Source organism: Bubalus kerabau, chromosome 17 (assembly GCF_029407905.1).
Source record: "Bubalus kerabau isolate K-KA32 ecotype Philippines breed swamp buffalo chromosome 17, PCC_UOA_SB_1v2, whole genome shotgun sequence".
NCBI classification, from domain to species: domain Eukaryota; kingdom Metazoa; phylum Chordata; class Mammalia; order Artiodactyla; family Bovidae; genus Bubalus; species Bubalus kerabau.
In genome coordinates this window covers 35,997,501-36,003,043 of record NC_073640.1, presented here as the reverse complement: position 1 = coordinate 36,003,043, position 5,543 = coordinate 35,997,501, and the positions used below count along the sequence as shown (strand labels likewise).

The following is a 5,543-nucleotide window of genomic DNA, read 5'->3' as shown; positions in this document are numbered from 1 at the left end:
ACCCATGAACTTCACTCTGGTATATATACTAAGGCAAAGAAAACTGATGTTCACACACAGACCTGTACATAAGTGTTCACAGAAGCTTTATTTACTATAGGCAAAACTTCTAAACAACTCAAATATTCTTCAACAGGTGAACTGGTAAGCTACCTGTGGTACATCTATACCACTAAATACTATGCAGCAATGAAAAAGACATGAACTACTGATCCACACCCAACTGAATGGATCTCAAGGTAATTGTGCTGAGTGAAAATAAGACAGTCTCAAAACATCAAATACTGTACAATTCCATTTATATATTATTCTTGAAATAATCGAATTGGAGAGATAGAGAGCAGATAGTAGTTGCTAGAACTTACTGTGGTGGAGAATTGGTGGGTGTGGTCACAAAGATGAAAAGAAGCCTTGTGATGATTGAACAATTCTTCATCTTTTTTTTTTTTTATTTAATTGTGGTGGTGGTAATAAAATTAACATGTGACAAAATTGTATATAACTATAAACACATACCAGCATCCCCGGTGGCTCAGTGGTAAAGCAACCACCTGCCATGCAGGAGACAGGGGTTTGATCTTGGGAACCCCCTAGAGAAGGAAATGGCAACCTGCTCCAGTATTCTTGCCTGGATAATCCCTTGGGCAGAGGAGCCTGGTGCTTTATAGTCTATGGGGTCCCAAAGAGTTGGACACAACTTGAAGACTAAATAACAACAACAACATATATTAATACAAATGAGTGCATATAATTAGCACAACCTGAATAAGCCCTGTGACTTGTACCAATGTCAATTTCCTAGTATCACTGTTTCATATAGTTACAGAAGGTGTCATCACTGGGGGAAACTGTGCAAAGGATACGTGGGAACTTCCCAAACAATCTTTAAAACTTCCTGTTAGTCAATGACTACTTCAAAGTAAAAAGTGAAAACAAAAAATTTACTTTAGCACAGTATGTCTACAAATTTTCCCCCTTTTATTCCTCCAATTAAAAAAGCCTATATTTGCCTCTCATGCTTCTCTTTCATTAACTCTATCACTCACAGTCTCATTGAACCTCCTACCAATTCATTCTAATTGTTTTCCTTGATGTCCCTGCCAATGCTTTGGTCTCTTCTCAGTCTCTTAGAGAGGTTTGATCATGCGGTGACTATTCACCAAACTCTGTCCTGAAGAACACTAATTTGATTAAAGATATTTGAGCAGGAAAATGCTAACTGAGTCTGTTATTCAAATACATTTCTGAAATGCTGAGCAAAATGACTTGCTTTACTGCTCAATTTCTAAGAGTCTTTAATGAAGTGATTTACTTTATGAACCTCTAAGAATCTGTCAGAGCTTGAAACAATCTCCTAAGTATCCTTCCACATAACCTTTCTTTCAGGGAGTGAATTCATGGGACTGGTGTTCCATGTGAGGCAGCTCTTGGAAACGCAATATGTAGCCCCACACCTCTATACTCCCACACACACTTACACATCATTCTTTTTATACATTCTTTCTCTGACCTGTGTGTTTCTTCGTGATTCATGTTGTCAGTTCTATTAATGTATCCCTGAAGACGCATTATATTCCTTTCTTGCACCTTCCCATCCAGTTTCCCAAACTATATTTACTGTCTCACAACATTCAGTATTTGGGACACGTATCTTTTTATTCTGCCTCTCTACACTTGGTGTCAATTCTCATGGTTCCATTTATCTCTTTGGAGCATCTTCTTAATCTGTCTCATTAGTCAAATTGTTGCCTCTCTAATCCATACACACGTGCCCAATCTCCATCTGGGTACTGTGAGAGCAACTCTAAACCAATCTATCTGGAGCTGAATTGCAATTTCTCAATCCTGACTGTTACGAACTGAATGTCTGCGTCTGCCTACAATTCATCAGTTGAAGCCCTAACCCTCAATGCGGTGGTATTTAGAGGTGGGGCCTCCGGGAAGTGATTAGGTTTAGATGAGGTCATGAGGGTAGTGGAGTCCCATGATGTGATTAGTGCCATTTACAAAGAGGAAGAGAGACTGGAGCTCTCACTCTCTCTGGTGGGAGGAAGGACACATCAAGGAAGCAGCACCTTCAAGCCAAGAAGAGGGAACTCACCAAGAACCGCATCTGTAAGTACCTCGATCTAGAACTGCCTTGCCTCCACAATCAAGAGAAATCAAAATTAGCTGCTGAAGACTATTGCGGTATTTTATTAGGGCAGCCTGAGCTAACACACTGGTCTTCTTAGTCTCCTCATTTCAGGAAAAGCCACCTCCACAAACCCAATCAACTAAGGGAGAAACCTGGAAGTGGTCCTACCACTTCCCCTTCCAAACCATAGATTCAGAATTAGCACTTGCAGAGTACCAGAACCCACATATGAATTAGGTCATATGTACCCTTCCCTTAAGGAAAATGTGATTTAGATGTTAAGTTTATACCAAAAGTAATACACCTATGTCATAAACCCCCTATCTGCCAGACATCAAAATCCAGAGTCTTCTCACTTAACCACTCCACCTCCATTAAATTCAGTATTTCAACAGCCTTTAATATTCATTCTCCCCTTTCCATCTTCTCTGCAGTTTTCCATGGCTTCTTTTTGCCATGGCTTCTTTTCTAAACATTCTGACAGTCTCCTTAGCTGATTTTTCACCTCCAATCTTCCCTTTCTCTATTTAATATTTCATAGCACCATTATATTTTCAGAATCTTCAGTAATAATTGTTGGCTTACACTGGATGCTGAACAAAGTTTACAATTTTTAATCCCAAAAGTAATAATGACTTACAATATGTCTCATCTTCTACCTCCATCTGTATATAAAAAATTACACTATTTTAAACAAATCAAACCCTCCTCTTTTAAACTACTTATTTCTATTTCTGTCTTTGATTTAATACATTTATTTACTGGTATCAGAACCTCTGGATTGGAAGCCCTGGATCCAGTCTCTATACTGTTAGTATCTGTCAGTAACTTATATAAAACAACCTAACGAACTTTGAGGAGAAAAGCATATGGGAAATGTGATAAAAAGAAAAGATAGATGTTAATTCAAGCCACTGCCCACCTTCATATCTAGACAACTTGAAAAACGGTAAGTGGAAGGATGGATACACAGATACAAGGCTACATGGATGAGCAGGTAGCAGATCACAGTGTGTGTTAGAGTATGACTTAAATATGTGGAAAAAATAGCTAACTTCCTACGTCACTCAGCTTAAGACAACAATAGGGAGAACTGGCTTTGCTAATCCTCTATTGATAAAAGCAGGGAGACCTCAGTGCCACTCAATTCTCAGACTCCCCCATATTCCTGTAATCCCACTAGTCACTCTCCTACCTACTTACTCCCCAAGAAATGAAAAGATACATTGAAAGACCATGAAACCAAAGGCAGGATACATTGTCCTGCCTGATCAGTGGATTTCCTATGGTCTTGAGTTTCCTCCTCAGTAAACTGAAGACACTGGGTAAAGTAATGTGGTAGGATCAGCCTAGCCTTGGTCATTCCTTGCAAATCAGCCATAAGTGAAGCTCTTTCCTAGTATGGCTTCCAGTATGGTGGCCTCAGAGAACCAAGAATCACTTCCTGCATGGGCAGAATGGGACTATGGGGTCTCAGTAGATCACCTGCCTCCGTCTGAGCTTCCCCTGGATAACTCGCCTGTCTGACTTCATTTTCATTCTAGGCTTAGTTGCCTGAGATGAAGATTAATGTTGTAAGAATTTATTATGGAATATTCTTGGGATTAACAACTGTGGAAGGATAGAGAAGGGAGTAGAATTGGGAGCAGATAGAGAAGTCAGGTGCAGTGTGGTCTCAAGAAGTATTCAGTTGGCTTCGTAAGGAACTCTGAAACCTGCATGCCTTTTAGAGTTGTCCCCAGGTGTAATAGAGAGATGGGTCTTTACATCTCTGTGTCAACTAGACTTTGGAAACAGGATGCCTCAGTTGAGCAAAGCAGTTCTCTTTAGGCAAGGAATGTCTAGAAGGGGATTGACTGCCTGAGCACTATCTTCCAGCTTAACAATAGGCTCATTATTCCTATGATGGGTCTGGGGTCCATTTTAATGATGTGTTCTGTTCCTAGGTAAAGTATGGTCTCTGGAAATCAGTATTTCCTGGACAAGAAGTAGGAAGACTATGTGTTGGCAGAGGTGTCTTCAGTTCAGTTCAGTTCAGTCGCTCAGTCGTGTCCGACTCTTTGCGACCCCATGAATCACAGCACACCAGGCCTCCCTGTCCATCACCAACTCCTGGAGTTCACCCAGACTCACGTCCATCAGGTCAGTGATGTCATCCAGCCATCTCATCCTCTGTCGTCCCCTTCTCTTCCTGCCCCCAATCCCTCCCAGCATCAGAGTCCTTTCTAATGAGTCAACTCCTCGCATGAGGTGGCCAAAGTACTGGAGTTTCAGCTTTAGCATCATTCCTTCCAAAGAAATCCCAGGGCTGATCTCCTTCAGAATGCACTGGTTGGATTTCCTTGCGGTCCAAAGGACTCTCAAGAGTCTTCTCCAACACCACAGTTCAAAGGCATCAATTCTTTGGTGCTCAGCCTTCTTCACAGTCCAACTCTCACATCCATACATGACCACAGGAAAAACCATAGCCTTGACTAGACGAACCTTTGTTGGCAAAGTAATGTCTCTGCTTTTGAATATGCTATCTAGGTTGGTCATAACTTTCCTTCCAAGGAGTAAGTGTCTTTTAATTTCATGGCTGCAGTCACCATCTGCAGTGATTTTGGAGCCCAGAAAAATAAAGTCAGCCACTGTTTCCACTGTTTCCCCATCTATTTGCCATGAAGTGATGGGACCAGATGCCATGATCTTCGTTTTCTGAATGTTGAGCTTTAAGCCAACTTTTTCACTCTCCTCTTTCATTTTCATCAAGAGGCTTTTGAGTTCCTCTTCACTTTCTTTCATAAGCGTGGTGTCATCTGCATATCTGAGGTTATTGATATTTTTCCCAGCAATCTTGATTCCAGCTTGTGTTTCTTCCAGTCCAGCACTTCTCATGATATACTCTGCATATAAGTTAAATAAGCAGGGTGATAATATACAGCCTTCACGTACTCCTTTTCCTATTTGGAACCAGTCTGTTGTCTTACAGAGCTGGAATTCTTGTGTCTTTCTCACTGTATGGAGGATAATCTGGAATGAGTTATAGCTACCTACAAATTCCTCAACAGGCACACTGCCACTGATACTGGTAGAGTAATTTACTGCCTGGCCTGATCTCTTTCTCCCAAACATTTATTGTCTGACTAATTTTACTCTCCCTTTCTCAATTCACCTTCTTGCCAGATGTCATTTTCAGTCCTTTCTGATAAGTCTCCACTGTTCTTTTGGATGGGTTGCTTGGAATAGGTTGCTTCATATAAGGCTGACTAGATGGGTAAGTAATCTGATGGAAGTTTGAGGAAAATGGACGGATTAATGGATGAGTGGATGGGTATATTTGATGGAAATAGGTTCCCACTGGCCAGTTTATCTTAAATTCTTCCTCTTTTCCTTGTTGCAGTATCAGAAGAGAAATGAATGAACT

General features: G+C 40.8%; 1 long non-coding RNA gene across 1 annotated transcript in view; it reads left to right on the top strand.

The window, feature by feature from the left end:
* The first annotated feature begins 1,976 nt into the window (after positions 1-1,976).
* The window catches only part of LOC129631161 (uncharacterized), a 3,973-nt gene continuing 406 nt past the window's right edge, over positions 1,977-5,543 (top strand). Inside the window, exons 1-3 of the long non-coding RNA XR_008703913.1 lie at positions 1,977-2,115; positions 4,084-4,279; positions 5,520-5,543. The exon at positions 5,520-5,543 is cut by the window's right edge and continues 406 nt beyond it. This is a non-coding gene — a long non-coding RNA (uncharacterized LOC129631161). The remainder of the gene's footprint in view (positions 2,116-4,083; positions 4,280-5,519) is intronic.